Source organism: Amphibalanus amphitrite, unplaced genomic scaffold (genome assembly GCF_019059575.1).
Source record: "Amphibalanus amphitrite isolate SeventyFive unplaced genomic scaffold, NRLGWU_Aamphi_draft 000009F_arrow, whole genome shotgun sequence".
Classification (NCBI taxonomy): domain Eukaryota; kingdom Metazoa; phylum Arthropoda; class Thecostraca; order Balanomorpha; family Balanidae; genus Amphibalanus; species Amphibalanus amphitrite.
This window is the reverse complement of record NW_024881505.1, coordinates 1,457,623-1,472,427: the sequence shown is the minus strand read 5'-3', so window position 1 is coordinate 1,472,427 and position 14,805 is coordinate 1,457,623. Positions and strand designations below refer to the sequence as shown.

At 51.4% G+C, this 14,805-nt stretch overlaps 1 long non-coding RNA gene across 2 annotated transcripts; it reads right to left on the bottom strand.

Annotated features, from left to right (window-relative positions):
- Positions 1-216: 216 nt before the first annotated feature.
- Positions 217-14,706, bottom strand: LOC122380412. Of its 2 annotated transcripts, none has more exons than XR_006256323.1 (2): positions 14,542-14,706; positions 217-745 (listed from the first exon to the last, which is right to left on the bottom strand). It is a non-coding gene; the product is annotated as an uncharacterized LOC122380412 (long non-coding RNA). The 2 variants fall into 2 exon arrangements; XR_006256322.1 differs by lacking the exon at positions 14,542-14,706 and adding an exon at positions 3,127-3,537.
- Between the last annotated feature and the right edge of the window lie 99 nt (positions 14,707-14,805).

Below are 14,805 nucleotides of genomic sequence, written 5' to 3'. Positions count from 1 at the left end.
CCTTTATCACATGATGAGGAACATGCTGATAAGCGTTTTGTGTGTCATAACAGCACAGAAGTATTTTTAATCATTTTTCAAAAATAGCCGTTCTGCCGTATCTTTCAGTGCAAGGTGCCGTCGGTCATCCCCGACGTGACGTCACGCCGGGGATTTCCAGATTTTCCTACTAGACTTCGACGCCCCCTGGATGAATGCATATTATCACAGACGGTGTCTCGGTCCAAACTGTATTCGAGCCGGCCAGGTAGCCCCCGGGTCACAGAGGCAACGCCACCACGGTTCACATACGAGTGTCATGAGCGCATGTCACGAGCGCAAGTACGCGTGCACCGGCGCGGCGGCCGCCAGCTCAGCTCCATGACACTCCTCCACCCCGAATACTTGCACAGCATGGACAAACAAATAAATATGCACCTCACAGAACAAATAACAACTGAAACAAAACGCCTACTCATAGCTCGCCACGTATCGGTCTGGGGGCCGCAGGGTGGACCGGTCTCTCAGCCGGTACCGCGGCGCGCTGGGAGAGGGTGCGGACGGCGGGACGGTGGTCACACCCGGCGCGGGCACCGCTCCGGTCAGCCCGGGCGGCGCCGGAACAGGCGGCCGGCCAGGAGCAGGCGCTCGATCAGGAGCCGGCAGCCGGTCGGGAGTGGAGGCCAGTTGTCCGGGAACGGGAGCATGCCGTGCAGATGCAGCGGCGCTCTCCGTGACCGGATCAGGAGCAGGTATCGGTGTCACTCTGGAACGGAGAGGATCGTTAGCGACATGCGGAACAGCTGAATATCGCTCACGAACCTGGTCGGCGTGCCGCACAATCACCCTTCCGTCATTTAGCTCCACAGTGACCTTAACCCTCTACGAACACTACACGACCGGGCGCCCACCGACAACGCTCCAATCCCTGCAATCTATCGACAGCAGGCACATACACAGGGTCACCCGGGTTCAGACATCGTTCACGGGCATTTCGATCACGGTACGTCTTTTGAGCCTCCTGCTGTCTCCGTATACGCTCCTGCCTATCTGGTAGCACACCATCTAAATGAGTGCGTGGCACACGACCCAGAAATAATTCGGCGGGCGTACATGAGGTCGTAGTATGCGGTGTTGTGCGGTACCTAAACAGAAATCGAGAGACCTTGGTCTCAATGGACCCCGAGATCTGTTTGTACAGCCCGTTTTTGAAGCTTTGCACGCTTCTTTCGGCTAAGCCGTTTGATTTGGGTGATAGGCTGGGTGTCGTTAAGTGCCTGATCCCATTTACACTGCAAAACGTTTTGAATTGCTGTGATACAAAACACTGGGCGTAGTCTGTCACTAGCACTGTTGGCACTCCCCAGCACGCAAACGACGCTCGTAATTTTTCAATCGTGATCAGTGAGTCGGAGGAACGAGTTGGGTAGACGTCCATCCATTTGGAGTGGGCGTCGACTATCACCAGCAACATCTATCCGTTAGCCGAGCAATAGTCTACATGGACTCGCTGCCGGGTCGAGTCGGCCACTGCCAAGGATGCAGTGGAGCGTCAGGGGCCCTGCCCTTCAGTTCCTGACACTTCACACAACACTTCACGATATCACGAATGTCGTCATCGATTTTTGGTCACCAAACATACATTTTAGCCAACATTTTGGTTCTACACTCGCCAGCATGACCTTCATGTAATAACTTTAACATGGCACCCCGTCCCTGCGGCGGGACTCGTGACCCCCACAAAACACAGCCATCCTGCACACTCAGTTCACCTATACGGGACCTGTACGGCTGAAAATCAGGGCTGAGGGAAACATTATTGACATCCGGCCAGCCATCTCTGACATATCGATGTACCGCTGACAACACGGGATCCAGAGCGGTCCACCGCTGTATCTGGGACACATTCACTGGGGATGAGTCGATGAACTCAAGTAAATGGACAGTCTCAGCCGGAATTGGAACGCTCGAACAAGCCTTCTCGCACGAAGGCAGCCTGCTAAGCGCGTCACAGTGGCCTTGCTTAGATCCTTGCCGGTACTCAAGGTGGTAATCGTAGGCCCCAAGCATCAGAGCCCAGCGGACCATCCTAGGTGACGCCATCACGGGCAAAGGTTTCTGCTCTCCTATGAGGCCTATGAGAGGCTTATGATCTGACTGTATAGTGAAAGTTCGCCCCGCTAGGTAATAGTGAAATTTCTTAACGCCGGTCACTACAGCTAATGCCTCTCTATCAGTCTGTGAGTATCTAGTTTCGGTGTCATTCAACGTGCGCGAATAGTAGGCCACAGGTCGCTCGCCCTGTGACGTCCGCTGACTCAACACACAGCCAATGCCGACCGGTCCCGCGTCACAGACGAGAACCACCGGAAGGGCGGGATCAAAATGGGCTAGTACAGGAGGGCTAACTAGCATCTCTTTGGCTTTCCGAAAAGCAGACTTCTCTGCCTCAGCCCACTGCCAGGGCTGATCTGCCTTTAGAAGACGATAGAGCGGAGCCAAGACACTCGCCAGGTTCTCAAGGAATTTCCCATAGTAGTTGATTACTAGCCACTTACGCAGTTCCTTAGCATCCCGCGGTTCCGGGGCACGGACAATCGTGGCCGTTTTCTCGTCGGTGGTCTCCACACCACGGCTGCTTATCTTAAGCCCCAGATAGGTCACGCTGCTGACGCTGAAGCTACACTTGGCCTTGTTGAGCCTAAAACCCGCTTCCTCCAGCCGTCTAAGAACCTGCCGGAGGGCCTCGTCATGCGCAGCGGCATCGACACCCGCGACTACAATGTCGTCCAAGAAGACCCCAACGCCAGAGATACCAGCCAGGACAGTTTCCAGCGTCCGCTGGAACAGCGACACTGCACTCGTCAACCGAAGGGGTCGAAGAAGACCCCTCGGGGTGTTTACCGTGAGATACTCGCGGGCCTTTTCATCTAGCGGAAGCTGCTTATACGCGTTTTTCAAGTCGATCTTTGAAAATATGGTACATCCCGACAGTTTTGAGTACAGTTCCTCCACACGCGGCAAGGGATACTGCTCTGCCTTAGCAGCCCTGTTGACGGTCAAGCGGTAGTCCCCACACACCCGTATTGACTGACCCCCAGCCTTGGGGACAACCACCAAGGGAGCCACCCATTTGCTGTGCCGTACCTGTTCCCAGAGTCCGCCACGGATCTGGTCCTCCAGCTCGGCGTCCACAGCTTCCCTGAAGGCCAGCGGTACGGTGCGAGGCTTGAAGAAACGAGGCTGGACGTCCGGGTCTACGTCGATGCCGACTTCCCCGCCTCGATAGCAGCCCAACTCCTCCTTGAAACGTCAGCGAACTCGTCCAGGATGGGCTGCACACGGGTCTCCGCAGTCACTCAACAGATGGAGGGCCAGTCGAGCCTGATGTGTCCCAGCCAGTTCCTGCCGAACAGCCAGGGCCCGCCACCTTCGACTACGATGAGAGGTAGTCGCTGAGCCTGTCCGCCGTACTGAACGTTCACTGCAGCCTGCCCCATGACTGGCAGCTGCTCACCGCTGTAGGTCTTCAGCTTCACCGAACACGGTTCCAGCTTTGGCCCTCCACAGGGCCAGAGCTGCCGAAACCCGGCGTCAGAGCAGACCGACAGAGTCGCCCCGGTGTCCAGCTCCATCTCGACCTTCTGACCGTCGAGCGCTACCGGCACCATCAGCGGCGGTCGCCTGACACCGAGGCCGGTCCGGACGGTGAAAATGCTGTACACCTCCTCACCGGTCCCGGGACTAGAACTCCTCGGTTGCATAGTGCCGTCCTCTCTGCTACCCTCCTGCGCGTCCGACCCTTGTAACGCGTCGCCATCAGCCGAGACATGGCGGAGGTACTCGGACGTGACCCCTGAGGCCACAGCTGTAGCACACCTTATCGATGAACGGGCACTTGTCCGGCTGATGATACCTCAGGCACCTGAAACAGCTCGCCGCCGTGCTGTCACCTGGCCCGGGCGTCGTCCTGTCACGCTGAGAGCGCAGCCGACCACCAGCTCTGGAGTCCGCTGCGCCGCCACCGCCGTCCCTGTAGCCGGCAGGAGCGCGGGCAGCACCGGCACCCCTAGAACTGCTACGCAGCCGCAGCGGACCCCGGGCACCAGTCAGCCGATGAACGGAGGCTCCATCTGCTCGCTGCTCAGCACCGCCGCTGAGCTCAGCCGCACTCGCTGCCGCCGACTCGTGTGCCTGGGCCAGCTGCTCCGCCGACTGGAGCGTCAGCCCCGGCTCACTGAGAAGCAAGGTTGCAGCAACTCGTTCCGTATGCCACAGACCAAACGGTCACGCAGCATTTCATTAAGGACATTAGGTGCAAACGAACAGTCTTTAGCCAGCTTACGAAGCCGCGCTAGAAAATTAGCAACTGTCTCACCGTCATTCCTGGAGCACGAATGAAACCGGAATCTGGCCACTATTTCAGATTTATCCGGCTCGAAGTGACTTTGCAAAACGCTGACCAGCTGATCGTATGTTTTCTGCCTTACAGTGGCTGGAGCAATAAGATCTTCCAGCAGACCGAACGTTTTTGCGCCGATCGCACAAAGCAGCACGGCCCGCTTCTTTGCTTCTTGATCACTCCCGATATCTTGCGCCACAAAGTACTGATTTAACCGCCGCGTATAAGCACCGAAGCACTCAACGTCCGCATCGAACTCGGGCGCCCTGCCCGCCATCGCCGCGTATTCGAGCCGGCCAGGTAGCCCCCGGGTCACAGAGGCAACGCCACCACGGTTCACATACGAGTGCCCCCAGCACGGATGTCACGAGCGCAAGTACGCGTGCACTGGCGCAGCGGCCGCCAGCTCAGCTCCATGAGACATATCTCTGGTATCTGCTCTCAACTCAGCAGTGACCTGACCTTGCGAAATGACTCTTGCTCTGAGTAAGAGTCGAGTCGCCAAACGGTTTCATTTGAGAGTTTTCGTTCAAGGAAGTGGAGAGAAGGGAGTACAGTCTCTCGTTTCGAAGTAAGGCTAAGTGTTAGTGGCATGGTGGCATGAGCCAGGAGCTGGTCTGTCAGCAGCTGGACATCAGCAGCAGCCAGTAGCACATCTGCCTGAGGCGTAACAGACTGGGACTTGGTGGCAGACTCAGTCCGGCGTCGATCGCAAAAGGCGCCCTTTGCCAAGTGGTGAGAAGAGTTGTCAAGATAGCGACTGGGAAACGCAAACAGACTCGAATTCTTACCAAGGCAGATAATAAGAGGTCCCACATCATGATTCACTATTACCCGCCCTTTAGCTTGGTTTTGCTGCCCTTCAAACTGAAAAAGACAATGAAATTGACGGGACAACAACCAGTCCACCACCTTTGGACTCAGGCCAGGGCGTTTCCACTGGTCGAAGGAAGAGATGAATGAGGTGGCCTGGTCGGATGGGAAGCCGTTCGAGCTGCGATATCCGTTGAGCCGTCAAATTGACCATGTGTGGGCTGCCAGCAGCTCGAACGGCGTCGCCCGGCGTCAAACATCCGGCCAAAATCTAGACCTGAAGCATGTTCAGCTGCTGTGTAATATTCAAGCTGTTCATGACGCCACAGAAAACCACTATCAGTGATAAGTATTACCGGCGCAACATCCTGGCTAGCGATTGGTTAGAGCCACTCAACCAGGCTGCACAGGTGGGCTCAGTTTCTGAACGTGTACTGATGCCTGATTCAAGCCGCGCAGTTTTCATGCGGGGCGGCGCACCACCATGAAGTCCCTAGCAGAATGATAAGTGATGCCGAGAGGACCTATTTTTCTTTTCAGCTTCACTGGGGGGCCAGCGGCATCACTGCGGGGGGCTATGCCCCCCCCCCTAGCATCTCAGAGGAAGTCCTGGGGGCCAACCATGTGTTTTGCCCCCCCCCCCACCCACTTTTTACTCGAGGCCCTCTCGTCTAGGACGTGGTCACCTTCCAGAATAAACAAACTCGGTAAAAATAAGTTCCACGAATCCCCACGCACAGAGTACAAGGGACCCTTGTTGATCCAAGGAGGCCCTCTATCCATACTCGTCAGCAGAGGCCCCTGGAACTGATGCCCTGAGATGCGCTTGTGGATCTGAGGAGGCCCCAATATCCACACTGGTCTGGGGAGGCCCCTGACACTGGCGGTCTGAGAGGCCCGTCTGGCGTCTATCCACACTAGTTAGAGGAGGTCCCTGAGACTGGTGATCTGGGAGGCCCCTCCATCCACACTAGTCAGAATTGGCCCCTGACATTGGTGGTCTGGGATCCCCCTACCCTCACTAGTCAGAAGAGGCCCCTCTATCCTCAATAGTCAGAAGAGGCCTCTGAGACTGATGGTCAGAGAGGTCCTAGTGAATCTGAGGAGGCCCCTCTATCCACACTGTCCTAGGGAGGCCCCGAGACTGATGGTCTGAGAGACCCTTTTATTTATACTAGCCACAGCTGCACAGGAGCCCCCTGAGATAAATGGTCTGAGAGACTCTTCTATTTATACTAACCTAAGGCGCCCCTGGGATTGATGGTCTAACAGGCCCTTATATTTATACTGGCCGGAAGAAGGCCAATGAGACTGATGGTCTGAGAGACCCTTCTATTCACACTGGCCAGAGGACTAGACAATTGAGACTGGTGGTTTGAGAGGACCTACTATTCATAAAAGGCAGAGGAGGCCCATGAACTTAAGGGTCTGAGAGCCCCTCATATTCATACTAACCAAGAGACGACCCTGAAATTAATAATCTGCGAGGTTCTTCTATTCATACCAGCCAGAGAAAACCCCTGGGATTGATGATCTAAGAGGCCCTTCTATCTATAGTTGCCAAAGGAGGCCCCTGAGACTGACGGTGGCCAGAAATGGCCTTTGAGACTGATGGTCTGAGAGGCCCTTCTATTCAAACTAGGCATGGGAGGCCCCTGAGAATAATAGTCCGAAGTCTCAGATACCTCCTCTGACTAGTGTGGACTGTGGATAGACGGGCCTCTCAGACCCTCAGAGGCCGGTATCCCTCAGAGGCCGGTATGGGATATTAGAGCTCAGTGAGAGCTTGTGTGGTGCCTTCAGTGGCCTTGTGCAGCCGTTAGTGTTCTCTGGCGCCGGTGTGTCCTCACTCCTCAGTCACCGGTGTGGGGCATTTAGAGCTCAGAGATACTGGTGTGGGGCCCTCAGAGGTGTCGGTGTGGGTCCTTCAGATGCACCTATAGAGCCTTGAGAGTTGAGATGCACAAGTGTGTGGGCCCCAGAGGCGCCGGTGTGGGGCCCTCAGAGCCACAGATAGGTATAGGGCCTTGAAGGAAATGGTTCATTTTCCTGAAATTTGTATTTTACTACAGCTTAATGATTTTCATGATCATAATTATCAGAAAATAAAATAAAACCTTTTTGTATGAAGGATTATTTTCCATACTTTAATCTAGGAAGAACTATATTCTATATAAAATTATGTTTATCGCGGAACCTTACAACGCGTTGACCAATCATATTGTGTAGTTCAAACATACCCATGCTGATTGGCTGACGATGAGGTGACTGCATTCCTCTGCAAGGCGCGCATTCCTCTGAAAGGCACTCTTTTTGGAATGAGAAATGGAATATCTTCGTCTAGGGTGATTGTTGAGCCGTAAAAGCCACAAAGAGCCAATCATCTTTGTGCTAGTCTCAGCTCAAGCTACAAAGTACAAAACTGCTATTCCAGTTACAAAAAAAAAACATGTGAAAAGTGAACTATTTCCTATAAGAGACACTGGTAGGTATGACCTTCAAAGGCGCCGGTGTGTGGCGCTCATAAACACTGGTGTGGAGCCATTACAGGCGGGTGGAGCCGTTAGAGGCCTGAAGGGGCCCTTAGGTGCCTACAAGGAGCCTTCAGAAGCTGGTGTGGCACCCTTATGGAGATAAGCGTGCCTACTTAGCAGCCCTCGAGGTGCTCTCACGAGCTCTGTGGGGCCCTACCGAGCCGAAATATGGCCAGATTTTTTTTTTTAACGGCCAGTTGCCGCCGCAGGGCTCTTAGGACTTTTATTCTCAGGGACCTCCTCTGCATAGTTTGAATAGAAGGTCCTCTCAGACCATCAGTCTCGAAGGCCTCTTCTGGCCACCATCAGTCTCAGGGGCCTCCTTTGGCAAGTAGGTACAGATAGAAGGGCCTCTCAGATCATTAACCCTCGCCCGCACATGGGGGGGGGGATGGTTGCCACCCCAGGTAGTTTTTTCTGCTCTGCACTCAACATTTTTGGAGCTAGATGCCTGATTTTTCGTATAGCTGCTCCTCTATCCTTTCTCGATGTCCACTGAAAATGTCAAGTCTCTGTGATTTTGAGTTTCGGAGATATGACCTTGTTCATCAGGTCATGTCATGACCCAAATGACAAATACCCAATATCTTGCGTTGGCCATGGGTCTTGTGAGCTTTTGACACCTTGATTTCGGCCTTTTTTCCAGTCTTACCTCCCCTATCAGTGAACATGTTGTTCGACGATATACAGATGTCAAGGTTAGGGTCAAGGTCAACCTAGGTCATCTGGAAACATTGCGTTTTAGGAAGCGGAATTTACTTTTTGTGAAGTTTCTTTGACTGCATTTTTAGTAAAAGTTTCTCATTTCATGATCTCATGTAATATGGACACATAAACAATCGGTGCACACATCAGTATACACACAGACACACACAGACATACAAACACATATCATTGACATTGACCTAACTTGACCTGAGATGACCTCACCAGCAAAAACCTGGTCGGATAGTGTGACATAGAGGTTCTAGCTGGCTTGGCACCACAATACGGCATCGTCATCGGTATATGATCAGCAGCGCACTCGATATCCAACGGTGACCCAAAACAGTAACATTTTTTTAGTTGACCTGACCTGGAAGGTCAATGACTGACCTGAGAAGGTAAAACTGGGCATCATTGGATTCGTCTTTTCCCAAAGAATCTTTTTAGTCTTTACCGCAAAGCTCTATCTGCAACAAGAACGAAATGGCGCGGGGGGGGGGTGGCAACCCCCCATGTGCGTTCTAGGATGGGAAGATGGCATGTGCGGGCGAGGGTTAATCCCAGGGGCTTTCTCTGGCTAGTATGAATAGATCAGCCTCTCAGATAATTAATTTCAGGGTCTTCTCTTGGCTAGTATGCATAGGAATGGCTCTGATATCCTGAATTTCAGGGGCCTCCTCTACCTATTACGAATAGTAGGACCTCTCCAACCACCAGTCTCAGGTGCCTCCTCTGGCTAGTATAAATAGAAGGGCCTGTTAGACTAGCAATCCCAGGGGCCTCCTCTGGTGAGTATAAACAGGAGAGCCTCTGAGACCAATAATCTCAGGGGGCTCCTGTGGTCAGTATAAATAAAAGGGCCCCTCAGACCATCAGTCTCGGGGGCCTCCCTAGAACAATGTGGAGAGGGGCCTCCCCAGATTCACTAGGACCTCTCTGACCATCAGTCTCAGAGGCCTCTTCTGACTATTGAGGATAGAGGGACCTTCTCTGACTAGTGAGGGTAAATGGCCTCCCAGACCGCCAGTGTCAGGGGCCTATTCTGACTAATGTAAATTGAGAGGCCTCCCAGACCACCAGTCTCAGGGACATCCTCTGACTAGTGTGGATAGACGGGCCTCTCAGACCGCCAGTGTCAGGGGCATTTCCAGACCAGTTTGGATATTGGGGCCTCCGGCCTCCTCAGATCCACTAGCGCCTCTCAGGCCATCAGTCTCAGGAGCCTCCGCTGACGAGTATGGATAGAGGGCCTCCTTGGATCGACAAGGGTCCCTTGGAGTCCGTGCGTGGAGATACGTGGAACTTATTTTTACTGAGTTTGTTTATTCTGGAAGGTTACAACGTCCTCTCAACTCGAGACGAGAGGGTCCCGAGTAAAAAGTGTATGGGGGCGGGGGGCGGCAAAACATATGGTTGCCCCCAGGGCCCCCTGGTTGGCCGCCGGGCCTGCGGGCTCGACCTTGACATCTCTAAATAGGACCTCGGGGAAGGGCAGGACACAGAGTCTGAGCCTTAAGGACAGGGCAGACACTGGCCATGAGGCTAAGATAAGACACATTAGGCACGTGAGGACTGGGTAGGTTGCAGGGTCCGAGGGCAAGGCAAGGCGCGGGTCTGAGGCTGTCATTACACAAGGCTGGAGAGTAGTGCAAGATTCAGGGCCTTAGAACACCTGATGAACACCACACCTGATGGCAGGGCAACACACACACACACAGGATCTCAGAGCAGGGCAAGAAACAGTACCTAAGGGCAGAGCAAGATATAAGGACACAGGTAGGGCACAAGGCCTGAATGTATGACAAGACAGGGTATAGGGCCTGAGGGCAAGACAAGGCTCAGGGCATGAGGGCAGAACAAAGCACAGGTTGTGAGGACAGGTAAGGGCATGAGGACGGGAAACGGCACGGGACCTGAGGACGGGGGACACCACAAGGCCTGATAGCAGGGCAGGGCACAGCGCCTAAGAGCAGTGGGACACGAGACCTTAGGGAAATGCAGTGTGCAAGGCTTGAGGGCAGAGTAGGACACAGGGCTGATGGCATGGGACAGCACAAGGCCTGATGACAGGGCAGAGCACAGCAGCTTAGTGCGAGGGCGGGGTCTGAGGGCAAGACAATGCACAAGGCTTAATGGCAGAATAGGACAGGGTCTGAGGGCAGGGCATGCACATGGGGCCTGGTAGCAAAACATGACAGGACAGGGCCTGAGGCAGGGCAAGGCATCACGCTTGAGGAAGGACGCTGGGCCGGGGCATGAGGGCATGGGAAGGCACAAGACCTGATGGCAGGACAGGGCACAGCACCTGAGGGCAAGGCAGGGCACGGGGTCTGATGGCAGGACAAGTGTACAAGGCTTGAGGGCAGAGAAGGGCACAGGGCCTCAAACTAGGGTAGGGCACGGGCGTAAAGATGGGAAGACAGCGCATACAACTTCAAGGCAGAGTACATACTCTTAAGGTATCGGATTTGAGGGCAGGACAGGGCGGGGCACAGGGCCTGAAGGAAGGGCAGGGCAAGGTACAAGATGTAAGGACAGGACACTGAGCAGGGCACATACCCTAGGGGTATAGTAGGGGAGGATATAACAAGGTGTACGTCTTCAGGATAGGGCAAGGCACAAGGAATGGAGAGGGCATGTTTGTGCTTAAGTACATAGTAAATCAGGGCACAAAGCAATCGAAAAGCAACATCTGTTACACAGTAAAAGACCGAGGCATGTTACTTATTTTTGCTAGCACTTTTCCGCTGACACCCTGTCATTCCAGTGTGGGACGCAGTGGTTCAAATTTCGCGAGGGCTACGTCCCAAAGGCAGGGGCTTGCGTCCCCAAAGGGACGCAGTCAGTTTGTTAAAATATACCCTGAGTGTTTGAGAGAAATTGAACGTCGCGCTTATTGGGAGGTCGGATAGACCCACCCATGACACTCAGTTAAGAAAAAAACTCGTAAAAGGTGGCCGATCGCGGCGAAACTTTTCGCATTCACGAGCTAATCAAAATTACACACATCATGACAATTATATGACCCCGAACCCCATGACCCTTGACCTATGGCGTGTTTCTAGAGACCATGGCATGGCAGAATCGCGATTCTGCGTGTTACCGCACATTATCAACGCGTTTTCAGACTATTTGTGTCTTAAAAAAAACGCGCCAACTTGTGGGATGATTGTAATACCATGCCTTATGGTAGGTGTCAGGGTCGCATTAGGGTCAGGTGGTCAAGGTTACTGAGCTTAGATGACCTTGCTTCACCTTTTCAAGTTTCAACATATATTAGTGTCCTTTTTGCAGATGTCGAATTTAGGATCCATTTTCAGGAGAGGTTTTGGTGCCAAAAAATATGTTACGAAGCTTCCCATGTTACGAAGCTCCCTTTCAGTGGTGATTGACACCTACTTTGGCTACCTGGCATGACACCTAGGCTAGCTACTGGACACTGGTTGACCTGATCTTACCTGACCAGACCTACCCCCAGGCCCCAAATGCTGAAAGGGGATTCAGGTTCAGCGCAAAATTTTGAGCAAGATAGCACCCTCGCCCGCACATGCCATTTTCCCATCCTAGAACGCACATGGGGGGGGGGGTTGCCACCCCCCCCCCCGCGCCATTTCGTTCCTGTTGGAGATAGAGCTTAGCGGTAAAGACCAAAAAGATTCTTTGGGAAGAGACGAATCCAATGATACCCAGTTTTAACTTCTCAGGTCAGTCATTGACCTTCCAGGTCAGGTCAAACTAAAAAATGTTGCTGTTTTGGGTCACCGTTGGATATCAAGTGCGCTGCTTATCATATACCGATGACGATGCTGTTTTCTGGTGCCAAGCCAGCTAGAACCTCCTTGTCACACTACCCGACCAGATTTTTGCTGCTGAGGTCATTCCAGGTCAAGTTAGGTCAAGGTCAATTATATGTGTTTGCGTGTCTGTGTGTATTCTGATGTGTGCACCGATTTTTTTTTGTGTCCATATTACATGAAATCATGATCTGAGAAGCTTTTACCGAAAATGCAGTCAAAAAAACTTCACAAAAAGTAAATTCAGCTTGCCTAAAACGCAATTATCTTAGATGACCTAGGTTGACCTTGACCCTGACCTTGACACCTGTACATCGTCGAACAACATGTTCCATGATAGGTGGGAGGTAAGACTGGCAAAAAAGCCGAAATCAAGGTGTCAAAAGCTCACAAGGCCCATAGCCAACGCAAGATGTTGAGAATTGTCCATTTGGGTCATGACATGACCTGAAAAACAAGGTCATATCTCCGAAACCAAAAATCACAGATCCTTGAAATTTTCAGTGGACATCAAGAAAGGAAAGAGGAGCAGCTATACGAAAAATCAGCCTTCTAGCTCTAAAAAGGTTGAGTGCAGAGCAGAAAGACTACCTGGGAGGGGGTGGCAACCACCCCCCCCCCATGTGCGGGCGAGGGTTAAAATTGGGAGGTTTGTATTTCCTTTGTATTTCATTTTTGTAACCACCTGGTCGGGCAATGTGAAAGGGTTACAAATAAATATCAAAGCATGGATAAGATAGGCTACTATTTTTATTTTTCTTAGTTAAGAAAAGATCATTGTGTCAGGGCTATGACTAAAAATAAGTGGCCTAAATCCGATGAGAAAACAGGATTTGAGGGAACCCTAGGTTTGGCTCCTTGAGCCTCTGCCCCCCCCCCCTCCAGTGAAAATCCCTTACAGGAGGCCCTGTAGCCCCCGGCCCCCCACCTCAAAAAGTAAGTGGGCACTTGCCCACCTGGCCCCTCCTGTTCCTACGCCTATGCAATTTTGTTAATAGCCAAACTATCAAAAACAAAACACAAACTAATGTTTGTGGAATCAATAGTTTGATTTTGACACCAGATTGCCTCCATAAAAAATCAATTTCCTGATTGCCTTTTAGCATGCTTTGCATAAAAAAACAGTCATTATTTTGGCTGTATTTTTTGTGTGTGGTTAGCTTCATCATTTTTCTTTGCCACCTGCTAGCAGCACTGCCAATCAGTGTTTTACAAGAAGCATGCCAATTGGGGAAACTATGAGGCAGAAATAAAAACATTGATCGATCAATAAATGGATCTTGTACCTATGACCATATATGGGCATAAATGCAGCCCCCGCTATGACGGGGTGCATTCAGTGTAACGGGACAATACTTGCGGTATTGAGTACACCCACTGAAGAGAAAAAGCTTCCATTTACCAAAGGAATGATAGTTAACGAGTAATACTTGACGAAAGTACGCACATTCACCCGAAAATGACGATATTTTTTGCAGGTTCTGGGCGTCCACTTTGGCAGACAATCAGCTGGCCATTCCATAAATGGATCGGCACTATGAAAAACGTTTAGAAATTTATTTTTAAAACAATAAATACAAAATAGTAACTATTGAATAATAATTAATTTTGCTATAATTGACAATATTGTAAACAAATTAATACAAATAATAACTATTTACCATCTCTTAATTACTCACTTTTTCTGGCAGTTTCTTTCGATCAGCAATTGCAGTCAAACGTCGGTTGGCCTTGAGTCACAACTTACTTCATTAGGACCGCCAGTTAATTGTGCGCTGAGTGAGTACAGGCCTTGTGTGAATCACAACTTGCTAACGTCTTATTTTTCACTTGAAAGCTAGGATGCACAAAATCACGTCCATTTTTTCGTTACATGGTCATGGCCCTGCCCACTCCAACCTTTCATTGGTCAATCAATATTTGGATTTGAGCCTCGTCCTTTACCCAACTGATGCACAACCTAACAGAACGGCTTCCAACAAAGTATGGTTAGTTTTACAATTGTAAGGATGCCCTGCTCCTTCAATTCAAAATGAAAAGTGATGTAACCATTAACAACACATGAGCCTAGTATCCACCATCTTCACACAACTATATAGCCGCCAAGATAAAGCAAAAACGGATACCGGTATGGACTCTAGTCATGTCATGGCAGGCACAAGCTACCTACAGGCAATTTTTGCAAGAAGGTACCTAGGTGTTAAAACAAAACAAAACAAGGAGACAAGTGACAACAATATGGGTGGGTGGAGTTCTTCTGGCTGTTTACTTAACCTGATCTATCATATATTAGGGAGAACAATATTTAGCTTACCTGTTGTAGGCACACAACGACCACCATCCTTGAAACTGCACGTGCAACAACAATAACGCTCAAAGATATTCCGGCGTGCAAACAGCTGCGCCGAAATTGTATCTCAGTCGTGCTTCCAAATCGACGTAGCACATCGCTGCCAGATCTTTTACTGGACGAGGAAGGCCTTTGAGTATGAAGCAAACTCTGGTGGATAAAATATGAACTAGCAGAATCGTTTAATTGGCCAGGTTAGGGTAAATCTGGTTTAGGCTAACGTGCTCC